General features: G+C 60.3%; 3 non-coding genes across 3 annotated transcripts; all 3 read left to right on the top strand.

Annotated features, from left to right (window-relative positions):
• Window positions 1-3,958: 3,958 nt before the first annotated feature.
• Window positions 3,959-4,028, top strand: MIR183 (microRNA mir-183). Its single transcript, NR_031177.1, has one exon. It is a non-coding gene; the product is annotated as a microRNA mir-183 (primary transcript).
• Window positions 4,029-4,163: 135 nt separating this feature from the next.
• MIR96 (microRNA mir-96) lies at window positions 4,164-4,266 on the top strand. The gene has a single exon (NR_030831.1). It is a non-coding gene; the product is annotated as a microRNA mir-96 (primary transcript).
• Window positions 4,267-8,651: 4,385 nt separating this feature from the next.
• On the top strand, window positions 8,652-8,762 carry MIR182 (microRNA mir-182). The gene has a single exon (NR_031176.1). It is a non-coding gene; the product is annotated as a microRNA mir-182 (primary transcript).
• The last annotated feature ends 1,090 nt before the right edge of the window (window positions 8,763-9,852 follow it).

Genomic DNA, 9,852 nt, shown 5'->3' with positions numbered 1-9,852 from the left:
GGGATCGTCCCCATTCCGCGGCCCCCTCCAGGCCGAGCCATTCACTTTCCCATCCCCCAGTCCTGGCATCCCTACACTGTGTAGACGTACCCGCCAGGGGCTGGGAGTGCTAATACTGGCTCAGGGCGATTAGGAAACTGGAAGCCGGCGGTGCCCTAATCAACCTCCCCACCCCCACCATCACCCCCATCAGTTAGGTGAGGACCGAGCCTCTCTATATTCTGCCCGGCTTCGCAAAGCTCTTGCGGATTAAAAGCCTGATTTCCTCCTGGGGGCCAGGTGGCGCATGTCTGCGTTATGCCCCTGGTTCTCTGGCTGGGTCACTGGGCTCACTCAACCGGGTGTGCATCACCCTCTGCCCCGCCCGCAGCGGGCCCAACGGGCACAGAGTGGGCAGTTCTTCCAGCGGAGAAAGAAATCTATCCTGACTGGGGGCCGAGCGCACCCAAAGGAAGGTGGAGGCCCCACGCCCAGCTCTCTGCCACAACTGGCCAGCGAATTCCCTTTGAGGTTGGTTCTTGGTTCAAATCCTGGCTGCTGAGCCGCAGCCTCTGCTGCTGGTCTCTTTATTGCTCAGAACCTCCCTTCCAACACTGGAAATCCTGGTGCTGGCTACGGGGAGTGAATGGGGAACCCCTGGAGTCAGTCTTAAGTAAAAAGAGAAAAAAATTCTGGGGTACCAGTCTCACTTGTCAGAATTTCGTTTATGCCTTTTTCCTCTGCCAACCGGGTTAATGGAGCTAGAGAGCTCCTACCTCTGTGTTAATGGTGGGTGCTCTGGCATCCAGGGCAGCGAGCGAAGCAGCTTTGGCCCCTCCCCTAGGACCTCTGGGGAGAAACAACGGCAGGTACCGTGCCCTGGGCATATCTGAGAGCCCCAACCGCCCCTTAGACCTTGGGGACATTTGTCCCATCCCTGCCGGAAGTGGTGGGCACAGCTGGGATCCAGGACTCCAGAATCGTTGTGTAGAAGTGGAGAGCCTCTGGGCTTTCGGATGGTCAAAGACTGGGATCTGGAAGGGTTCAACCTCTTGACCTCTCTGAAGCCCATAGCACTGGAGGAGAACAGGAGACCTGCTCTATGTTTCAAGGCATCTGCACTGAGGGAGGGAAACAGACCAAAGTGTCAAGGCTGTCCCAGCACAGTGCAGGATGGAGCTGTGACCACCGAGGAAGGATTTGTCAGTAGAGACCTTGTAGGGTGTGTAGGATACATGAGACCCTCAAGTATTTGGAGCACTTTGGTGGCACTGTGGGCAGGACAGGCCCACCCATTTGGCCTGCAGGTCGGACCTGCACCAATTCTGGGGGCTTCTTTCTTTGCCAGGAGCTCACTTACAGCCAAGGTGGGAGACAGGGACCAGCCTCCTTGGGGACCTTTTCTTCATCTTCCCACACCCCAGGTGGATTTCTGTGCCTTTGGATTTCAAAGTCGGGGCTGGGTCCCCTCCCCCAACCCTGTCTGCCCAGGGAGGGTAGCGGGAGGTTGCTTGAGGACTCCTCTTAAACCACAGGCCTCGGTTTTCCCTCTTAAACCTTTCAAATGAGGTTTTTGTTGATTACTACCCTCCCAGCTCCCCTTGTCCCCAATTTCCGCAGAGCAGGCAGACCCTGATTTCCCAGGGCCCCTGCCCGAGCTCCCCGGAGTTGAAACTGGAGATGTGCTGCAGGGCCCTGGGGCTTGACCCTAGCTGGGGTGGCAGTCGCGGCCCCACCCCGGCACTGCGGCACCAGGGCCTGCTGCATTCCCGTTAGCCAGGCGGGTGCAGGGGAGGGGCCGCGCCCAGCTCTGCACCGAGCAAGGGAGGCTGGAACGGGATTTGGCCTTGTTAGCCATTCTCGGCATTCTCTCCCTAAGCAGTGGCAAAGGTGAGAACAGAGACTGAGTGTCTGCGCAGAGATGCCACATTAGTCAGGAAAGCACCTAAGAACCTGGTGACCCTGTGCTCTTACCTATGGTCACTTGTATTTCCAGGGCAGGGCAGAGGGGAATCCATAGCTACAGTCCTCTCCTCAGACCCCAGTCTGCTCCTTGGTTGCCTGGGGCCGGGCTAGTGCCCAGTGTTGCTCCCCAGAGACAAGAAGGAAAAGGGAATTCAGGGTTCTGTTTAAGGACGCCAAGTAAGGCTTCTCCTCGCTTGGAGGAGAGGCTTTGGGAAAGAGCTCCCAGACACTTCTGTGGGAGGATCTTCGTCCCCTGCCGTGGAGGGGCCCGGGTTCCTATTAGCATGCAGATTTGTGGGTGTGCCCATCCATCTACATCTCAACAGCCCCTTGGGTGAGCCTGCTGGTTACACCCGGAGAGACCTTGGAAACTACCTCCCCTAGAGCCACTGTCTTGGCTAACAAGGCTCCCAACAACTCCCTTCCCCCACCTCCACCTTCGTCTCTTCTTTCCTTCTGCAAGGTTTGGAGTTTTATGGGGGAAACTGAGACAGACTGCCAGGCAGTGACTTCCAGAAACCTCCTTCCCACCAGGCTGGCTTGGTTCTGGAAGACCAGAGCCCAGCAGGGGCCTGTGTTCTGGCAGGGTGGGGAGTCCCTAGGGGGTGGGGAGAGTGGAGCATAGAGCGTAGAGTGGTGATTTGGGCTCCCCTAGGTACAAGTGACATGGAGAAGGCAATGGCACCCCACTCCAGTACTCTTGCCTGGAAAATCCCATGGACGGAGGGGACTGGTGGGCTGCAGTCCATGGGGTCGCTAGGAGTCTGACACGACTGAGCAACTTCACTTTCACTTTTCACTTTCCTGCATTGGAGAAGGAAATGGCAACCCACTCCAGTGTTCTTGCCTGGAGAATCCCAGGGACAGGGGAGCCTCGTGGGCTGCCGTCTATGGGGTCGAACAGAGTCGGACACGACTGAAGCGACTTAGCAGCAGCAGTAGCAGGTACAAGTGACAAGGGCAGAATTGGTTGAGGATTTGGCGTAGGTGCCAGCAGCCCTGAGGTCCCTGGGAGAAGCATCATCAAGGAGTTTTCATAATTTCTGGACCAGACGACTCTCTCTGACCCTTCCAGGGGGCCGCCCTGCCCTCCGCTCCAGGCTGGCCCAGAGTAGGCCAGAATTACCATTCTGCAGAGCTCCCAGCCCTCTGCCCGAGCACCGGCTCCTCTGGGACCGACCCTCACTCCCTTCCTCCCCTACCTTCCCCAGGGAGCCTGGCACCAGAGGCAGGAGCCTCCACAGCAACTTCTCTCTAGGCAGCCGCTCTGGCAACCACTGATGCAACCTTTTCAGCCCCTCCCTTGCCTCCCTGCCTCCTGCTTTCCTCTGCAGTTCCCTCGGAGCCAGACAGAAGCCGCTCCCCTTGTTAGAGAATGCCTCCAGCTCCATGCATGCTGCCCCCTGGCCCTGGGTCTCCTGGCCCCCCGCCCCTCCTGTCCAGGCTTTTTCCTGCCTGGGTCCCAGCTGCGGGCCAGCAACAGAGATGGCCAGCTTGCACAGTTCACAGTCTGGTCAGGTTTGGGATGAGAGTGGCCGGTTTGGTTGGCCCCCTGGGGCTCCTCTGGCCACCGTGGGGCAGGCTGGGAATGGGGGATGGAGGAGACTGAGGCATCTTGGGACGGGACTGCTGGTGTCCGCTCAGAGGCCAGGAGAGGCGCCCTGGGTGTCCTGCTGGTCACTGTTCATTTGGGGCCTGGCATGATGGGCAGAGAGGAGGCTCCGGCAGCTGAGCTGGATGTGGGCTGGGGGACAGGAGAGGGACTTCGGAGGGCTTTCAGGCCGAGACAGGAAACACCTTGATCTGGATACCGCCCCCCCTCCCCTCCCCCTCTTCAAAGCCAGGAGCTGGGCGCCTCTCCTCAGCTCAGAGGTCATCTTCGGTTGAGACATGGCTTGTGGAACTTGTGAAGGTGCTGGGTGGAACGAGGGGGCGGCTGACCAGAGGGTGGGAGGCTGGGCCTTGGAGCGGGAGTCTCTCTGCAGGTCGGAGGCCAGAGAGCGTGACTCCTGTTCTGTGTATGGCACTGGTAGAATTCACTGTGAACAGTCTCGGTCAGTGAATTACCGAAGGGCCATAAACAGAGCAGAGACAGATCCGCGAGTGTCTCAGGAGCACCTCACCCTCCCTCGCCACCCCCCCTCCAGTGGGCCTGGACGTCGGAAGCGGGCGATGCTTGAGGTACCATGTCCCTCCAGCAGGTTCCCCCCGGGTCCGCACCACTACCGTCTGCTTGGCCGACTTTGGCACTAGCACATTTTTGCTTGTGTCTCTCCGCTCTGAGCAATCATGTGCAGTGCCAATATGGGAAAAGCAGGATGCCACAGCCGTTCACCCCCGCCCACCCCACCCCTGCATCTTGTGTCCAGGTCCCCATTCTCCTCAGCGGCTCCCTGGCCCATCTGGCTCAGCTGCTGCGAGGGCCGCGGCGGCCCGTGGGCAGCCGGATCGCCTTACACTGCCTGGGGCCACAGCAGAGCTGGACGCCGGGCAATCTGAGCTGGGCCAGCAGATGGGGCTGCCCATGGCCATGGGCGGTGGGGGGTGGTCACCATCTGTGGGCCAGCCTGGGCGGTACCATGGGTCGCAAAGGCGGTGCCATGGGTGCTGGCTTGGCTCCCAGCACCCTCCTGGGGTGGGACCTTGCTTGGCAGCACAGGGCCTGGCCTGCTGCTGCAGGAACTGAGGGGGGCAGCCCCTGGAAGGGGGTGTCCTTGAGGTTAGGCTGGGTGCGGAGGTGGTGGGGAGAGCTGTCGTCCCTCAGGGGAGAGCCTGCCATGGAGTGGGTTGTCTGGATGGCACCGTGAGCAGGGTACTTGGTGAGCTTAGAGTCCCGGGGTGTGGTTCAGGCCTTGTGCCTGGAAGGTTCTGGGGTGGAGGTGAATGGTCCCCTTCACACTCTACATGCTGGAATGTGGCTCCCTGGGTTGGGGCTGTTGGTTTTGAACCTTTGCCATCACTGGTGTATCAGGCAACATTACGTAAGTCCCCTCATTGATCTCCATCACAGCCCTGTAAGGAAGTCATGTTGTACACAGAGTAGCAGGCTCGGAGAGAAAAGACCCAGCTGAAGGGCCCAGTCTGTGAGCTATAGCTGGGCCTGATTGGCACTTCAGCCACAATGTGTATGGGGTCAGCCTCGTTGATGGGTTTTGTGCTGTGGGCGCCCCCCTGTCCCCCAGGGCTTGGAGGCACTTCAGCTCTGAATCTATAGGCCTGGTTTCCCAGACAGCGGAGAATGAGGCTGAGAGGCCTGGACACAGCCGGGGACAGTGGTCAGCAAGAACTCCGTCAGCTGACCTGGGATACTGACCAGCCGGGAGCTGTCAGACCCGAAGTCACTGGCCCTGTCCGTGATGGAGCTGCTTGTCCCTGAGGGGGCGAGCCTCAGGCAAGGACTTAGACTGTACCAGTAAGAGCCCTTTTTGGTTTCTGAGCCAAGAAGTGAAGTGGTGGTGGTGGTGATGGGGGGGTGGGAGTTGTGTGGTTGAGGCGGTCAGTCAGTGGAAGATGCCTGGATCCCATGGGCTGCTCACAAACCCTCCTGCCCAGGAACTACAGACCACCTTGGATGGGTCAGGCCATTTCTCTGCTGGTTCCCTACCTGGGAGGAGCCCCCTCCTAGTCCCTCCTGGGTGTGGCGATAGTGTCCCTAGGCAGAAGGTCTTCCAAGCCCCCGAAGAGAAATGTGGCGTTTTTGCTGGTTTCAGGACAGGAGGGGAAGGACTTCTGCCCGGGCCAGCTGCCGCCCTGCAGCTGGCTGTCCCCTCTGATGGCCCAGCCCCCGCAGGGCTGGCCGCCCTGTGCCCTCCTCCTCCTGTGTCTGCTCTAGGCCTAAGATGGCCGACCTGCTGCAGCCCTTCCCCTCCAGAACTCAAGGGCTCCTGGACTGAGGGGCGGCGACAAGGGGCTGACCCCTGGCCAGCAGGGGTGGGGGTGCTGGAAGGCGCTGGTGTGATGGCGCGTCCCTGGGACTTCCGGAGGGCAGCCCTTTGCGATGGGCCCTCAGACCCTGGGTGGCGGCCAGCTGGGCTGCGCTTCTTCCTGTGGCTCTGCTTCTGCTCCCCCCACCCGCACACCTGCCCAGGTGGGCGCCTCTGCTGAGCCTGTAGGTTGGGAGTGTGGAGGGGCTGGTTCTGTGCCTCCAGCCAGCCTTCGTGCCCCACCCCCGCCCCCGCCTCTGGGGGCCCAGCTCAGGGATCCCCCGGGGGAAGCCTTCAGGCCCCAGTTAGTTTCAGTCCCAGTGAGGCCCCAGCTCCTTCTGGCTTGGAGAGATGAGTTCACCCACAAGAGTGGGGACCCCAGGATAGGACCCCTGCAGCCAGCGCTCCTCCCTAAGTTTGGGGTGGGGGGGCCTGCCCCCATTTTGCCTCCCCAGCTGTCCTCACTTTTGTTCCTCACCACCCATTACAACGGGGCCTGAATCCTCTGTTTCCCGGAGGAAGAAGGGCTCCACCCATTCAGCAGGCACCTCTCAGTTTGGGAGATGTTTAGCCCATCCTAATGCCCTGTGTCCCCTAGGAACTCCTGCAGCCTGACTTAAGTCCCTGCCGCTGCAGCTGAAAGCATTTTCTTGTCGGAGTGGGAAGGTCTCTGGGAAGGACTTTGCTCTCCATTTTGGTGTTTTTTTCAAGAGCAGCCACTCCCCGGGTGTCAGCCTCCCAGTGCAGGGCCCCTCGTCCGGGTAGCCGGGGGTGGCAAGACGGGGAAGGGGAGCCTGGGGCCGCTGGAGATGGCAGCTCCCGGGAGGGGCGGTGTGAAGTGGATTTTCCAGACTCCTCGCCCCTCCCCCACACTCCATTTGCTTATTCAATCCCCGCCATTATCCCAGTCCCAGCCCGGCTCTGCGAAATGTGATCTGGCTCCATTGATTGCTGGTGGGGGCTGTGGTGCTGGTGCTGCTAGAGAAGCCGGGCTGGTGCGTCTGAGGCAGAGAAGAGCCCCCCTCCCCAGGCGCCCACCAGCCTGCGGGCGTGGCCGATGAAGGTGGAAAGGGCCTGACCTTGCCCAACACACACACACACACACACACACACACACACACACACACACACACACACACACGATGGTGGGGGCCTCGGGGGCTTCCTGGCCAAGTTGCTGGTCCCTGGGAATACTCCTGGACACAGAGCCCACTTTGTGCTGGTGCCCCCACAGGCCTCAGTGCCGTCACCGTCACCACCAAGCAGACTTCCCTCCATGGGGGTTCCTCTCCCAGTAAGCATGCCCAGGCCCACTGGCCCTCCCCCGGCCTGCAGCCACCCCACCCCAGTGGGGTATCTGTGGAAGGCCTGGCTCTGTTTGCACCTCTCTTCTTCCCCGTGGCAGTGGCTGCTTTCTCCCTGCCCCTGCTCAGGCCCCAGCCCTGTGGAATGGGACCAGTCTCCAAAGCCCAGAAGCCTGGGGTTCTGGTTTGGAAATGGGCCCACTTACTGCCCAGGGGGCCTGTAGGGCAAATAGATCTTTCCAGCCATGGAAGGTTGGGCCACCCTGCTGATTGAAGACTTGAGGACCCAAGAGGCTTCCATGCTCTGTAGGAAAGGGCCTCCCCACATCTGGGGGATGTGGTACTCAGGTGCTGGCTGTCCTTGGGGTAAGCTACCTGGAGGCCTGAGGAGGTGCTACCTTAGGGAACCAGGTTGCACTAACCCTCCAGGAGTGTATGGAGTGGTGGGGCGGGTGTGGGTGTATGTGAATTCCTTGGTTGAGGAATTCTGTGTGGACAGGATAAGCTGGTTCTGGTTTGGCCATTCCTGCTACTGACCAGCCAATATGAGTGATGTCAAGGGCCCAGCAGCTACCTGAGCCCAGTCGTGGGGGGAAGGCCCTGCCCAGGTGTTCACTGACCATCTTTAGGGAAGAGACCCCACACATGGACTGATTTGCATCTTTGGGGCTTGATGATAGGGAAAAGTATTTTGCTTCCTTGGTGGCTCAGTCAGTAAAGAATCTGTCTGCAATGCAGGAGACCAGGGTTCAATCCCTGTGTTGGGAAGACCCCCTGGAGAAGGGAATGGCTATCCACTCCAGTATTCTTGCCTGGAGAATTCCATGGACAGAGGAGCCTGGCGGGCTACAGTCCACGGGGTCGCAAAGAGTAGGACATGACTGAGCGGAGCCACTAACACAGACACATACAGGGAAGAGTATTATGTACAGAAATACACCTTCCTACCTGTGGAGTGGAGCGCCCAGCTGGTGACTTTTAAGCTCTAGGGACTGTCATGGGAGGGGTCTTCCTGGATCAAATGGGACCGTGACATGGAATGCCTGGTAAATAGCAAAGCACTGCCACTTCAGCTGTCTCTTCTTTCAAGCCCAGGCAGAGGTTTAGAGAGGCGCCCCAGTCCCCAAACTCCTCTGTCCTCCTTAGCACACCTATCTCCTGCTGAACCACCAGCTGGTGGCCTGGAGTGGGGGCGCCCTGTCTGTGGGATCTCCTTGAGAGTGGGTGGGCATAGCCTCGGGGCCTGGGCTAGTCCTGATCGCTGCACTCCCCTCCCCCGCTGTCTCCCTTCTGCCGTACACAGGGGTCTTGAGGAGAGGGAGGGCCTGAGGAGAGGCTGGCTCCCCTCCCAGGGCCACCACCAGGAAGGACACCATAGTGACCTCGTCCTAGTCGTGGGGAGGGTGCCTCCCACCAGCCCTCCGTGAACCACGCTAACTGTCCCTATCTCCTCCCCCAGCTCGCGCGGTCCCAGGTCTGCCGCCGCCGCCTGCCTCCCACCATTTTTGGCAATGGTAGAACTCACACTGGTGAGGTAATGGGATCCGGTGGTTCTAGACTTGCCAACTATGGTGCGAGGGCTTGGCCAGCAACTCCGCCAGCCGCCGAGGGAGGGTCCATGCTCCACCTAGACCTGCTGCCCCCTGCGGAGGAGGAGGGGACTCCGGTCCCCGGACCACCGGGCAGTGGCAGAGGGCGGCGCAGCTGGAAGTGAACTCAGCATCTCCCTGCGCCCCCCTAGGTCACAGGTCTCTGAATCAGCCGGCAAGACGTTCTCCGGGGCCCTCAGTGCCACTGAGAGGGCTGGGGTCCAGACTGAGGTGAGGGAGTGGGCGGGCTGCAGGGCTTAGGAAGGAGGGAACACTGGGGGTCCACTGCTCTCACCCACCTCTTCTAGGTGAGGAGCCTCCTCACCCTTTACCTGGAGACCCTCTGTTCAGGGTGGGCTCTGAGGCCCCAGGGGAGGGCCCCCTTCCCTGTCTCGCTAAGAGCAGGTCTCTCCCTTAGGCTGTTGTCTGGGGGAATGAGGGCAGAGAGAGGACTGGCCGTCTGTCCCCAGGCATCCTTCCTGACACAGTGGTGGACAGGAGGGTAGGACAGAGGCCCTAGAGATGTGATGTTTAATCCATTTGCATAAATAGGGGAACGGGTCCCTTGGAAGTTGGTGGCCCCTGGGGTGAAGCCCTGCTTCCAGCTGCAGCTCTCCGCTGGGTGGACGGCGGGTGTGCCTCAGGGTCTGCTGACAGATGGCACCCAACTTCCCAGGGCCCAGGCTGCAGCAGGAGCTCCTTCAGACAGACCCTGGGGTCAAGAACCTGGCTTGGGTCAGGAGAGGTGGGAGAGTAGTGGGGGGCAGGCCTGTTGGGGAACTTTCTGCGCCTACAGAAGGCTCAGGGGCAGTGGGACTAGAGCTCCAAGTGTGTGTGTGTGTACACATGTGCACACACACATGTATTCTGACTCAGTGAACTGTACAATTACAGATGCAAAATCCTTCCCCCTGCTCCCAAGCCCCCAGACCTGCTCAGCCCCCGATTTCTGGGAAGACCCTGTCCCCTGTAGCTCTAGCTGTCCTTCCCCGCCTCCTGCCCTCAGGGTGGCCAGTGGTTCCAGGCACCGGGGCTGATGGCGGGCAGGGGTGGGCAGCCCACTCCAGGCTTGCCCTGGTCCATGTAGCTACA

Source organism: Bos taurus, chromosome 4, assembly GCF_002263795.3.
Source record: "Bos taurus isolate L1 Dominette 01449 registration number 42190680 breed Hereford chromosome 4, ARS-UCD2.0, whole genome shotgun sequence".
NCBI classification, from domain to species: Eukaryota; Metazoa; Chordata; class Mammalia; order Artiodactyla; family Bovidae; genus Bos; species Bos taurus.
Note: the sequence above shows the minus strand (reverse complement) of the source record. Positions and strands in the feature narration are given on the sequence as shown.